The 15,038-nt window shown below is 42.7% G+C and overlaps 1 long non-coding RNA gene across 2 annotated transcripts in view; it reads left to right on the forward strand.

Annotated features, from left to right (window-relative positions):
* Positions 1 to 15,038, forward strand: part of LOC110344559 (uncharacterized) — a 146,897-nt gene that overhangs the window by 108,832 nt on the left and 23,027 nt on the right. Inside the window, exons 2-3 of one of the 2 annotated variants that reach the window (XR_015445985.1) lie at positions 5,454 to 5,647; positions 13,639 to 13,828. This is a non-coding gene — a long non-coding RNA (uncharacterized LOC110344559). Of the gene's footprint in view, positions 1 to 5,453; positions 5,648 to 13,638; positions 14,314 to 15,038 lie in introns of those variants that run through there. The other variant, XR_002387200.2, reaches the window with a different exon arrangement.

Consider the following 15,038-nt stretch of genomic DNA (forward strand, 5'->3'; position numbering starts at 1 on the left):
CAACTGCAACCCACCCCCCGAGTCTCCATTGTCTCCCCAAAATGCCATCAAACTCTGAATCAGCCTATGCATGAATCTGCTGATAAAGTCCAAGCTCTGTGACCCATCACATTCCAAAAGCCATCAGCTGGCAACCAAGCCATTAGCACAGGAGTTTTAGGGGAGATTTCAAGTTTGAACAGCTCCACCTGCTCTATTGTGGTGAAAGGTGGTAGCTTCAGTCCCGATACATGCTTCCCTTTCTCCTCACTGACCACCTTCTCTACCTCCAAGCTCTCGAGTGGGGAGGGTGGGATGTTCCAGCCAGTTTGGAGGTCACAGCTGTCTTCCTCTTGCAGTTTCATCCTGCTCTGGATGCCATGTGCTGGACAGGGCCACACACTGTGGTGTGCACATGTTAGGCAAGCATTCCACAGCCAAGTGACATCCCTGTCCCCTGTGTATTTTTTAAAGAACACTTTTCTTTGTACTCTGAAAGAATCTCTTTAGAAACTCAGGATAAAGACCAATTTGTTTCTCCATGTTCATTTTGTTTTAGTCAATTCACAAATTGTAGCAACTGTGCCAAATAATGATCAAAGGCAGCCATTTCCCATGTGTGGAAGACAGATGATCCAGGGTATGCCAAGTCCTAGCTGACACCAGGTCTGGTTGAATCAGATGTAATGAATAAAACATCTTTATGGTACCTGGACAACTTATATCATACATATTTTCTGATTTAAAACATCAGCCTTGGAAGTTTGCCATTGTATTTCTTTAATCAATCACAACATTGGGGGCCCTTACTTTCCCTCAGCCTCCCTTGTCTCCTTTGCCTGGTGAATATTTGAGTGCTCTGTGCTGAACAGTGTGTTTCTGGGGCATTGCCTTGGGGTTTTTGGGAAGGGACAGGGGCCTACACATTGTGCTGCTCACACTAGAGCTGGGGTGAAGTGGAACAGAGCTTCTCACACATCACTGCATTGGAATCCCCCAGGGATCTTGTTAAATGGAGGCATCTGGAGCATCCCCAAGGTGTATGTGATAAAGGTATTGTCCTCAGGGTGGCTCTGTTAGAAGATGGTGGATGCTGTAAGGGGCTGGGTCCAGCGGGAGGTCTTTAGGTCATTGGGTCTGTGCCTCCCAAGAGGATTATGGGAGCCTAGTCCTCTCCCTCCCCGTCTTTCACTTCTTGGCCATGGGGTAAGCAGCTTTGCTCTGCTAAGAAGTGCTCTTGTCAGGGTGTATGGCCTCATGGAGCCAATCAGTCATGGGCTACAACCTCAGACATGGTGAGCCTGGATAGAATTTTCTCTTTGTGAACTGATTACTCACCTACTTGCTATAGTAATGCAAAGCTGACTAACTGCAGCCTGAGGCTCAATGCTGCTGATCCACCAGCTACATTCAAGTAGCAAGGAAAGAGACCTGACCTTTTGTAGAGCAATGAGGAACAGCTCCATGAGGGTCAGCCCCGTGTGGAATTTGCTTTGAGGATGTCAGTTTGGCATTCAGGAACAGTGGTGGCTTCCAGTGTGTAACAGTGTTGGTGGCCAAAGTGCATGGCCCAGTCTGCAAGTGTGATTCGGGTATTCTTCCTATTGTACGGCACCCATACTATGTGCTGACCTTCCTGTGAGGCTGAAGCCCCCTGATGGCCTTTCACAGATTCTTTTTTCTCCTTCCATTAATCAGAATAGGTTTTGTTGTTTACACCCAGGTACTGACCCATTCTTGCACTGCAGTTTGGGCCAATAGATAAAACTGACTCCCTGGGGAGAAGGGTGGTAAAGTATTTGTTAAGTTTCCATCACTGTAACAAAATAATTGGGGATAAGCAATTTCAATGCAGGAAATGTTTATTTTGGCTCACAGTTTCCGAGAGATTTCAGTCCATGGTGGGTTGGCTCTGAGGATTTGCGCCTGTGGCAAGGCAGAGCAGCATGATGAGGAGCACACCGGAGAGGAGGGCTGTTCACTGCACGGTGGCAGGGGATTGAAGAGAGAGAAGGAAAGGGGCCGAGGTCTCTATGTGCCCTTCATGGGCTCACCCCAAAGGCCCACTTTTCTAAGGTTGTACCACCTCCCAGTAGTACCACAGGGTGGCAACTGAGACTTTAGCATATGGGCCTTTGGACGACATACAAGACCAAAATCACAACATGAAAGAATCCCCTGCCTTCATCAGTTCAGGAGAAGGGAGTGGATGAGTTAGCAATACCTGCACTAACAGCAAGACCAGCCAAAGAAAGCATGCGTAAAATGCTTGGCCAGCCCTGTGCCCTGTCTGTATTTGTTCCCTTCTGCTGCTGTAACAAATTTCCACAAATTCAGTGCCTTAACATGGTACATATTTATTGTTTTATGTTGTGGAGGTGGTGGAGGGAATTGAATAAAATAAAAATTTTTAAAAAAATTAGAAAAAAAAAAGGGTCAGCAGGGCCGCCCTCTACTTGGAGCTGTAAGAGAGAATCCTAGTCTTTCTGGGGCCACCTGCATTTCTGGCTCACAGAGCCTTCCTCCAATTTCAAAACCTGCAGTGCAGTGACTTCAAACTTCTCTCTGACCCTGTTCCACCCTCTCATCTCCTTTTCTTATAAGGATCCTTGTGATTACATTGAGTGCACAGGGATCAGCCAAGATGTTCCATATGTCAAAACCTAGAAGTTAATTGTATCTGCAGAATCCCTTTGGCCAGAGCCAGCTACAGTCTCTTAGGCTGATGGCATTAGATTGTGGACATTTTTGGAGGAGGCATCTTCTATCACATGTCCATTATAGAGGGTTTTAAGCCTCCAGTGAGTATTCTGAGCAATCTCATAAAAGCTCGTTTGTTTGTGACTGACTCACTCTAACTCAAGATTAATGTATTCATTTATAATGATGATACCTCAGAGACCAGAATACACGAATATTCTGTATAGAGATTCCTCTCTTTCAGGTGTTCCTGAGAATACAAATTATTATCCAAAGATTGCCTGTGAGTTAGAAATCAGAAAAAAGGTAGAAATGTTGGGTGTGTCACAAGATAGGATATAGAGATGCCCCTAAGAGGACATCTCCTTACCCCACCAGGGGTAGCTTGTAGATTTGCTGACTTAATCTCAGAGAATAGTGAGACATGAGAGGCACAGAAAGGTTTCATAAGCAGAAAAAGTACTCTGAAGGGAGTGTGGGTCCTCAGAGAAGGAGATGCGTTATAGCCCAAGGCTGGGGCTTTTATGTGGTCTTGGGATCTAGAATGTAAACCTGGCATGATGGTGCACACCTGTAATACCCAGCACTCAGGGAGGCTGAGACAGGAAGACTGCAAGTTTGAGCCCAACCTGGGCAATTTAGCAACTCAGTGAGACCTTCTCAAAAGGACTTAAAAGAAATAAAATAAAAATAAAAGCAAAAAAGGGCTGTGGATGTGTCTCAGTGCAAAGGCCTGGGTTCAATCCCTTAGTACCAGAAAAGATTTCTGGGCTGAATATTCCTAGTGTCTGTCAGACACTAGGGCTGGGTTAGAATGCAAACCATTTGCATGAAGTTGAGTTGCAACCCACTCAATACAGCCGTTTCCTTGAGAATGGAGGCCTGGTATTTGAGAGTCTATACAGGTTCAGTTTACAGATGAAAAGCCTGAGCCCAGTTTACAGGTTTATTGTCTCTTTAAAACCCTTTATGTTTTGTTTTGTTTGTTTGGCTTTTTTTGGGGGGGAGGATCTGTTTTTTATTGTGTGTATGTTTCCTGGAAGTGAAAAAGGCATTTTTCACCCTGAGTAATTTTACTGTCCTGAAGCTGCAGCTCTTTGTTTTTTTTGGTACCAAGGATCGAACTTGGGACCTTGTGCTTGTAAGCAGGTGGTGGCACCACTGAGCTAATCCCTGGCCCTGCAGTTCTCTCAAAAGTACTAAATCATGATTTTTCCTAGTCTCCTTTCTACCAAGCTTTATTATTTTATCCTACTTCAGGAGGGGGACCTGTCTTCATGAATAAGTAAAGTTTTGTTGGGACACAGACACACACCCCCTTGTTTGTTTCTGTACTGTCATAAATGTGAAGTCCTACACTGCTGGAGTTGAATAGTTGAGACAGGCATGGCCTATAAAATCCAAAATACTTATTACTTGCCCCTGTATGGGAAATGCTGGTTACCTCCTGTGACAGAAAATTACTAGATCAGTGATTTTCAAGCTCGTGCATGAGTCAGCATCCCCTGGTGGTCTTATTAGAACACCAGTTCCACCCGCCTCGTTTCTGGCTCAGTGGGCCTGGGATGGGGCCCAAGAATTTGCCTTTCCATCACGTTCCCAGGCGATGCTCATGCTGCTGCCTGAGGGCTACCTCTTGGAACTGCTCTCTTAGACTGCAAACTCTGTAAAGAAGGGACCGTCTGTAGGAGGCTGGTGCGCCAGCATGATGACACTCATCATCCATAACCTCATCTCCCCATCCCTCCCAGACAGGCTCAGATGGGATAAGAGATCTGCAGTCCAGCCAGCTCATTCCAAATACACATTTGCTCTCACAAAGAAGAAGAATACAGAAAGGAAGAAGGGAAGAAGGGGATTGGTATCCATACTGCACAGCACGGTGGCTCCTTCATGCTTCCTTCTGGGGTGGGCGCCATGCTCTTTTCCCTGCATCTGAAAAGAAGCCTCTTCCCTACTTCCAGGCCAGAATCTTCAGGGACCTCCTGGATGTCGGGCCTTCTGGATGCCAGGGTCAGGTGGAGTTGGAGCTTTGGACCTCGGCAGGGGAGGAGTTTCCTCTGCAAGCCCAAGGGAGGACGGAAAGGCTCCGAGACACGCTCCATGTTGGGCAAGAAGCAAACAGGGTTCAGCTCCAGGAAGACACCGCCACACTGGAGAATATGCCCTGGAAACTGCGTCTCTCCCACTGTAAGGAAAATGGCGAAGATGCTGTCCAGCCTCCAGCACACATTCCACTTGAGGATGTGGCACTATTTTCCTTCACACACCCTCCTACAGGGTCAGGGAGAGAACAGTGTCTCTGTTTTCCACCCTCTCCTCTTCCTAGGATGGAGATTCCCCATGTAGAGCCCATAGCAGCTCAGGTTCTCTGGGATGGAGACTGGCAGAAATTTTCTAGGGGAGGACAGTAGGTCAATACCTGCTGGGGAGGGTAGTGGGCTGGATGTGGCAGATGGACATGAGCATCGGAAGCTAGGCCTGCACTGGATTTGAAGGTCTCGGTGTATCATACCAAGCATGGAGCAGTTTTTACAGGTGAGTCTTAGTGCCCTATATAACCTCAGGCAAGATATGTCTCTTCAGCTGAAGGCAAGTGAGCCTCCTCGGAGAAGGACTCAGCTGCTCGCTGTCTGCTGCTGGGCACCAGCACTCCCAGCAGCTGGGGAAAGGGCCTCTGGTCCTGGCACCCCACCACAGCACCCACTGTAGCCCTTGGGACATCTGCATGGTCCCAGTGTATGCAATCACACACTCGACCTGTTTCTTTCCAGCGAGTCTGTGAACGAGCCCCTCTTGGGGTGGCCATCTGATTGTGAAATCAGATGTGAATAAAATCATGAAGAGTGACATTGCCATCCTACCCCCCCGTGAGATGTCCCTGCAAGGAGAGGCCATGGATGGGGACACCTGGAGGAACAGGAAGCCCACGTTTCATTATCCTCGTGAATGGTCAAGTTTTACACAGGTGAGAGTCTCCCTCCCTCTGTAGATTTCTCTTTCTCTGTGGCACACTGTAGGAGACCAGAAGTTGTGCTTATGTAAATATATGTATTATATGACTACAGCATAATCACAATACTTAAAAAAAATCAACCTACCTAGAAATTTCTTTGTTGTAGAATAATAATCTTTGCATGTTCTGTTCTTGAGAAGCCAAGAATTGTTTCTTTTCTTTTTTTTTTTTTGGTACCGAGGATTGAACTCAGGACCTTGTGCTTGCAAGGCAGGCAGCGGCACCACTGAGCTAAATCTCCAGGCCTGAGAAGCCAAGAATTGGACATCCAAAAAATACAATAGAGCATGGCAAATGCTGTAAAAGCTGAGTCAAAGCCAGGTTAGAGGAATTAATGTTGGCAGTTTGACATGGTTCCTCTGGGTATATTTGGCTGGTTTATTTTTCTCTGTGGTATGATTTTGTAACAGTATGCACAGTCATGGAAGTTTTTTGTCATTGACTAAAATATAAAAATTACAACCTTTAGTATCCTTCAGAGTCCCAGAAAGTTGACCATGAAGCCTTTTCATTCTGTTGAATTCATAATTTAAAGGAACATTGGCTGACAAAAATAGAGACCAATATCACATCAAGTGGAATGAGACAGAAGACAATCAAGTGCTCCAAGGACAGGCAGGTTGACTATTTTGCCACTGGAATCTTGTTTGTTCTCAAAGCAGAAGGCGAAAATAGCTTTCTGTGTATGATCTAAGCCAAGGTAGTACAAGAACTTTCTGTGCTAAGAAGGTTTTATTTGTTTGTTTGTTACTTTTTTAAAAGCCAAGGTTTTTATGGAAAGCATTCCTTTCAAAGAAAAAAAACGAGTGGGCTCTTTGTTGATGATGAACAGTCTACCTGAGACATGCTCACACTTCTCAGGGAACTGGATTTCCCCAGTGGTAAGCCATTGGTGTGGGAGCTATAACGTTGGAGCCATCTTGATTCCCTGGTCAGGGCACTGCCCTCCTTATGGGCATGGCGATTGAGAACAGGTGTGAAAGCAGAATGCAGCTCTTGTTTGCCATCTCGTCCTTTAGACAATACGGTGCACTCGCATCTGCAGAACATCGCTCCAGACCTGGTCCTCTGGCCCTCCAGTGCTTCAGTACTCTTCTGCACTTGGGAGCGTTTCCTCTTTGTTGATCAGTGGCTCATTTGTGTTAGGTAATGTGTCAGAAGCTTATTAGAATATTTGTTAGAATATGTGAGTGCAGGTAGAATGCTTGTTTTTGGAGATTCTTGACATACCTGGGGGTCAGACCTGCATTTGATAACATCTTTTCATCTTATCAACTGAAGTAAACATCCAATGTAGCCTATAATTATGAAGACTTAATTTTGAGCACAAGTTTTCTATTTCAGAGGAGAAACATTTATGGAGGGGAGAGTGTTTCCACCTGAGAGTGGAAACAGAAGCAAAAAGAAAAAGAGATTACAACTGATGTGGAGTGTGATGAAGCACTAATGCTGTTCATTCACTCAAGATCCTAAGAGGAGGATGTGTACTTTCAGGAGGTTTTCTGGAAGTTAAAACCCAGTGATTTGGGGAGACTGGAAGGTGGCAGATTAGAGGCACTCGCAATGAGCACAATTAGTCAGCAGGATGGAAATAAAAAAAGATAAAAGCAGGAAACAAAAACCAGCAGTTTGAATATTGTGACAGAAGCTTAGCCACATCAGGCTTTGCCATGGTGGAAGGTGTGCAGTGGGAGCCTTGCTGTGGAGACCGGTGGTGGCTGGGTGCTGCGACTTCTCCTCCTGGCAGACCCTGCACACCTGGCCCTCTGCTCTGCTTGGGGGCAGTCAGGGCAAATGTGGCAGTGTGCAGACATTGGCAAGCCGTGCCTCCAGGGGCGCGGTCTAGGACTTTACAGAGCCTGGGCCCGCAGTCCTGATTTGCCCACAGACCCTCATTTCCAGGTGTAATGGAGTTGGGCTGGCAGGTGTGGGCCGATCTTGCAGGACCCAGGCAAGTACTGCAGCCTCCAGGCTGCTCTTCTCAGCTTCTCCTACTTGGACAGAGGCAGAGAAGAACTCTATGCTTAAAAAATGATTTTCACATCCTTCTTTCTTTGGGCAGCATCCAACAACAGAAGAATGGAAGTCGGGGGGAATAATTGTCTCCAGTATAAACTCTCCCACAAGGAGGACTCTCAGACCTGTATTTTCTTTTTTCTTTGGCTCACGCATGGCACATGTGTCTGTGAGTTTTCATTATGGCTTTTGCTTCTATACTGTCTTACCTTGTTTTGTTAAGTTCCTTCACACCAAGGGTTGTTTCATAGGCTTTTCTAAATTTGTATTTCTGCTAATTCATTATTTGGATTTAACCTCCCTGTATTTCCCTTCAGTTTCCATTTACATTCCCTTCCCTTCTTACTTTCATTTCTCTCTCATCACCTCTCAATTCTCACCCCCTCTCTTCTTTTCTGGTATATAAATATTATCATTAATGCCCATTTCTCCTTTTCCCTAGCCTGCCCTACATTAGTACTCTCCCTATCTGGCTTAGTGAAATAGGAGAGAACTTTTACATGGGTTTAAGTTATATGTTGATATATGGTTGGTTCTTTAGATGATGATATTACTGCTGGTTAGTCTTTGCTCCCATTGAAGTGCTAGGGAGTGAACACAGTCCTTTCAGTAGGCCGAGTGGATTTTTCATGTTGAGACAGCTAACGGCACATCACAGAGATCACTTACTAAAAAGATCTCCACACAATAGTGAAAGAGATATCCATCCCTACAGATCTGGAGACTTCAACACAAACACAAGAATCATGAGAAAATAAGGCAATACAATGCCTCTAAATGTTCATAGCTCCCTCAAAATGGATCCCACAAATACTGAAGTGGATGAAATTCCCAACAAGGAATTTAGAAACTGAGAGTTAAAATGATCAATGAGCTCAAAGAAGATACAAATAAATAGTTGGATGATTTAAGGAAGGCAGTACAAAATATGAAAGACAAATTCAGCAATGCGATAGAGGTTCTGAAAAAGAACCAACCAGAAACCCTAGGAATGAAACTTAAATTAGGCAAATAAAAAGCTCAGTTGAAAGGCTCAGCAGTAGGCAAGATGAGTCAGAAGAAAAAATATCAGGGCTTAAAGATATAGTGGGTGTACTTGACCATCAGTAATAAAGAAAAATGAGTAAGAATCTAAGAACAGATTTGATAGGTTAAGGGCTTTGGGACAACATTAAAAGACCAAATTTAAGAGTCTTTGATGTTGACAAGGGTGAAAAGCTGCAGGTTAAAGGCACAGAAAACCTACTCATTAAAATTATTGTAGAAAAATTTCCAAATTTGAGGAATGAGATGGTAACTTAGGTACTGGAGGCACTTAGAACCACAAATAAACATGGCCAGAAAAGCAGCTTTCTGCAACATATCATGGTCAAATTGCAAAAAATTCAAAACAAAGGAAGAATATTAAATGTGGTTAAGGAGAAGTACCAAATCACTTACAATGGTCAACCCATCAGAATAAGATTTCTTAACAGAAACCTTAAAGACCAGGAGGGCTTGGAATGATGTATTTCAAGTCCCAAAAGTAAATAACTGCCTATTTAGGTCACTATATCCCACCAGTTTATCCTAAGGCCATTAGTGATCAGTAAGTTGGTACTGCAAAAAATACTTAAGTGAATCCTAAACACAAAGGAAGAGGACAACCACAAGTATGAGACCAAAAGAAAGAATAATAATCATTGGGAAAGCAGATAAATGAATGAAAATCAGGAATGAATCAAACACTAGGCAAATAGCAAAATGACCAGAATGAGTACATACTTTTAAATAATAACACAATGTGCTGTATGAAAAGACACAGACCGGCAGATTGGATTTTAAAAACCAACTAAATGTTGCCTACAAGAAATGCACCTCACCTGTAAAGACATACATAGAATGAAAGTGAAAGGATAGGAAATGGTATGGCAAGCAATTGGAGTCTGAAAACAGGTAGGAGTACCTATATGTACTTATACCTGACAAAGTAGACTTCAAATTAAAATTAGTCAGAAGAGACAAAGAAGAAAACTGCATGGTGACAAAGTTGCAAGTGACCAAGAAGAGATAATAACTGTAAATATATATGCACTAAATACTGGTGCACCTAAATTCATAAAACAAACACTATCTGACCTAAAGGGCAGCTAGACCACAATATAATCATAGTGGGTGACTCTAGTAATCCACTGTCACAAATAGAGAGGTCAACCAGACAATCAACAAAGAAAATCAGAGTTAAATTACACTATAGTTCAAATTGACCTAACAGTTATTGACAGAGTTTTCCATCCAACAATAGGAGGATACACGTTCTTTTCAGTGGCCCATGAAGTTTTCTCCAAAATAGAACATAATTCAGGCCAGAAAGCAAGTATTAATAAATACAAAAATTTGAAATAATCTCATGCATCCTGTCAGATCACAATGGAATGAAATTAGAAATCAGCAGCAAAAGAGACTGCAGAAAGCACACAAATGGAGAATGAATAAGACACTTTTAAATGATCAGTTGGTCATTGAAGATATCGAGAGAAAAATTTAAAAATTACTAGAATAAAATGGTATTGGAAACATGGTATATCAGAATTTGTGGGACACAATGAAAGCAGTTCTAGACAGAAGTTTATAGCTGTGAGTGCCTACATCAGAAAAACAGAGCAATCTCAAATAAGTAACCTGATGATGCATCTCAGGGAGCTAGAAAAACACTAGCAAACCAAACCTAAATCTAGTAGAAGGAAAGAAATACTAAAGATCTAAGCAGAAGCTAATGAAATAGGTACTAAATGAACAATAAAAAGGATCAATGAACCCGAGTTGGTTATTTGAAAAGATAAACAAGATTGATATACTGTTAGCCAAACTTTCCAAAAGACGATCCAAATTTATAAAATTAGAGGTGAAAAAAGGCAAAACTACAAGAGACACTACTGAGATCCATAGAATTATTAGAAACCATTGTGAAAACTTATATTCCAATAAATTAGAGATTCTAGAAAAGAGATACATTCCTAGACACATATGACCTACCAAAATTGAACCATGTACAGTAGAGATAAAAATCTAAACAAATTAATGACAAGCAATGAGATTAAAATAGTAATATAAACTCTCTCAGCCAAGGAAAATCTAAACCCCAATGGATTTACTGCTGAATTTTACAAGAACCTTAAAGATCTAACTAATGCTCCACAGACTTTTCCCATGAACTAGAAAGGGAAAAAACAATTTCCAATTCTTCCTATAAAGCCAGCATTACCTTGATGCCAAAACCAGATAAGGACTCAAACAAGACAAACAAAACAAAACAACAAAGCACAAAGCAAAAAATCCCTATAGGCCAATGTCTTCAATGAATATAGGTGCAGAAATCCTCAATAAATGCTTGCAAACAGAATTCAACAACACGTTAAGATCATACACCATGACCAAATTGGTTTCATCCCAGGGATTGTTCAATATACATAAATCAATAAATGTAATAACCACATAAATAGAACCAAGCATAAAAGCCACATGATCATCTCAATATATGCAGAAAAAGCTTCTGACAAAACTCAACAACTCTTTATGATAAAACAGTAAAGAAAATAGGTATAAAAAGATCTTTTTTTCAAACTGATGAGTCACTTATGATAAACCTACAACCAAGATACTGTGTGTTGAAAACTAAAAACATTTCCTCTAAAACCAGCAAGAAGACTGTGATGTCTACTGTAACCATTCCTATTCAGTATAGTTCTAAAGGAAAAGCAGTGAAATTATTCCTATCTGCAGATGATATGATCCTTTATCCATAAGACCCTAAAGATTCTTAGATCTGATAAACATTTAGCAAAATGGCGGGATACAAAATCAACACACACACAAAATCAATCGTTTTCCTACATGCCAATAATGAATCTGCCAGGAGAGAAACCAGAAAAAATAATTTCATTTACAATAGGTTGAAAAAGAAAACCAGCCTCCCCACTCCAGGAATCAACCCAAATAAGAAAGTAAAGGATGTGTATAATGAAAATTACAGAGCAACAAAGAAAGAAATCGAAGAAGGCATTAGAAAATGGAAAAGGATCGCTTTTCATGGATGAGAAGAACTAGTATTGTTAAAATGGTCACGTTATCAAAAGAGATCTACAAATGTATTGGAACACTATCAAAATACCAACCACATTTGTCAAAGATCTAGAAAAACCAAACCTAAAATTCATATGGAAGTACAAAAGACCAGGAAGGTCCAAAGTGGTCCTTAACAAAAAGAGCAATGGTGGAGGTATCACAATATCCAATTTCAAATCATACTACAAGTCCATAGTAACAAAGTCCACATGATACACAAAACCAGACACACAGACCAATGGAATGGGGTAGAACATGCAGAAACAAGCCCCAGCACATACGGCCATATGACAAAGGAGCCAGAAACAGATGCTGGAGAGGAGGCAGCCTCTCGAACATGTGGTGCTGGGAAAACTGAATCTACCTTTGGAAGATTGAAACTAGACCCTCATCTCTCCCCCTCTACTAAAATCAAATAAAAATGGATCAAAGACCTAGCTAGATGACAAGAAACTTTGAAACTGCTGGAAGAAAACAGAGAAGAAATAATAGATGCCATAAGCACTGGCAAAGACAACCTAAACTGAACCCTAGCGACACAGGAAATAATGTCAAGAATACACAAAATGTGTATAATCTGAGTATGCAGTGGTGCATACCTACAGTCCTAGCACTCTGGGAGGCTGAGGCAGGAGACTTGAAAACCCAACCTCAGCCTTGACAACTTGGTGACGCAGCGAGACACTATCTCAAAATAAGAAAATGGACAGGGATATTGCTCAGTGTGAAAATCCCGGATTTAATCCCCAGTGGCATAAAAGAAAGGAAGGAAGAGAGAGAGAGAGAGAGAGAGAGAGAGAGAGAGAGAGAGAAAGGAAGGAAGGGCAATATGATTATTGAGCCACCAGGAACAAGATCATGCCATTCACCACAAAATGGATAGAACTAGGATAGAACCATCATATTAAACAAAATGAGCCAGTCTCCATTAAATATTGCATTTTTTCTCTTATATAAACAGTATAAATCAAAAATAAGTAAATAAATGAAAAGCCCATAGTTGGAAGCCCGTAGTTCGAGTTCTATGTCAAAGAGTGAATTCTTGACCATGTGCCTGAACCAATGCTAATCTGATAAACTCTTGCCTGTATTCACTTTTGTGCCATGCATTCATTCTTTCTTTGTGTGTACACTCATTCATTTGGTCATTTATTTACATGTTTTATTGGCTATGAACTGAATCATTTATATGTCGGACCCCAAACCCCAATATGAGTATAATTGGAGACAGGCTCTTAGGAAGTAAGAATAAAGGGGTCATAACGGTGGGGCCCTCGTGCCATATCACGACGCCTTACAAGAGGATCTCCTCTCTCTCTCTCCCTCTCTCTCTCTTTCTCTCTCCCTGTCTCTCTCTTTCTCTCTCCCTGTCTCTCTCTGTCTCTCTCTCTGTCTCTCTCTCTCTGTCTCTCTCTCTCTGTCTCTCTCTCTCTGTCTCTCTCTCTCTCTCTCACACACACACACACACACACACACACACACACACACACAGCAAGATGGTGGCAGAGAGCCCTTACTCTACTGACTATACTGAGAGAGCCCTTACTCTACTGACTATACTGAGAGAGCCCTTACTCTACTTTCTGTACTGACTATAATGATCCCAACTATACGGACTCCCTGATCTCAGACTGAGAAAATGTATTTCTGTTGTTTAATTCACCTGGGCTTGGGTATTTTCTTATGATCGCCTAAGCTAATTAGTAAAATCTTTTATTCATTCAATTAACATTCACTAAGTGTGTCAAGCATGAATGATTTGACATACATGGTTATTGAGACTTTGCCTATCAACAACTGTCCCTTTTTGTTCCTGGCACCAGAACTCAGACTCCGCATTTGTGGCAATGTGACAAACTCCAGGAGATCAATCCAGAGACGACTGGCTCTAGGCTAGCAAGCTGAGGGGAGAAGACTCACCCTTCTACAAGCAACAGGCCTGTAGCCTGCATGAAATAAAAGAGAAAGAAGAAGGAACTTGGCGTGCACTTTGAAGAGCACCATCCTGCTCAAGTAGGTTTGTCCTTTGTGGTCACTGCCTGTGGATGTCAGACCCCAGTTTCTTCAGGTGTCCAGGGCAGCCTTGTACCAAGGGCTGCAGGGAGCTTCCAGGCCTTTGGTGAACTGGTGCTGCTCCCTGCTCTGCTTCCAAGCTGCTGTGGACTGAGCAGCTTTGCTCCCCTCTGCCGCTCCGCTGTGATGTTCCTGCTTGCAGCCAGCTGACCATGGACTGAATCCCCTGAAACTGTGAACAATATCAAACCTCTCCTTCTTTAAGTTGTGGGTGTTGGAGGTTGTGTCCCAGAAATTGGAAAGCTGAGTAATACAGTCACTGAATGAATGAATGAATGAATGATTGAATAAATGAGTGAGGGTGTGAAAATATTGAATTGAAATAGGATGGTGGTCTCTGAATAAAACCGAATCTGCAGTGTTCAATTTTGAGACTCTGATTAAAAATTCTAAGAGGAGCAAAGCCAGTGGGTCTTACCCTGACTATTTTGCCCCAGGGAACATGTGGCAATGTCTGGAGTCTTTTTTGGGTGTGGCAAGTGGTGAGGAGTGTGGCACAGGCATCTACTGGTTGCAGTTCAGGGATTCTGGTGAAAATCCTACAGTGATCAGGCAGGCGCCTACAACAAAAAATCATCCAACCCTGCATGTCAGAGCCAAGGCTGAGGAAATGTTCCAGGCACAGCTGTCTTCTGAGCAGTTTGGTTTTCTGAATTGTTCTCCTGTCTGGGATTGGGTAAGGTGGCGGGACCTGGATGTTCCTAGCATAACAGGCATTTTCTCAGACTGTAAGAACAGAGAGTTGCCGCCTTTAGGTCCCAAAAGATCCCTCTTTCTTCTTTCGCTTTCTGGTGCTCAGATGTGTTGATTGTAGTTTGCTTGCTCAACTTCTCCTGGATCCACCTCTCCTAGAGCATGAGAGTCCTGTAATTAAAACCCAAGGAGATGGAAACTTTTTCCTTTTAAAAGAAGCTCCTGAGATGAGTGTTTCATGTTTTTCAATGAACCATCAACCCCGTGTTTTTTCTTTATGCTTGTGCTGGCTTTGCTTCCCTCTTATTCACTGCTTTTCTGCCCCCATTTCCCTGTCTCTGCTAATGGCTAAATGGTGACCGAGGCGTGGAGCCGCCTTTTGGCTGTGGGGAACATCAAGAATATGAGAGTGCTGGGGTAGCTGCTGAGTGGCATCATTGCTAACCCCTTCTTACAC

Source organism: Heterocephalus glaber, unplaced genomic scaffold (genome assembly GCF_053883595.1).
Source record: "Heterocephalus glaber isolate CG9 unplaced genomic scaffold, H.glaber_assembly_v1.0 deba00001673, whole genome shotgun sequence".
Lineage (NCBI taxonomy): Eukaryota > Metazoa > Chordata > Mammalia > Rodentia > Bathyergidae > Heterocephalus > Heterocephalus glaber.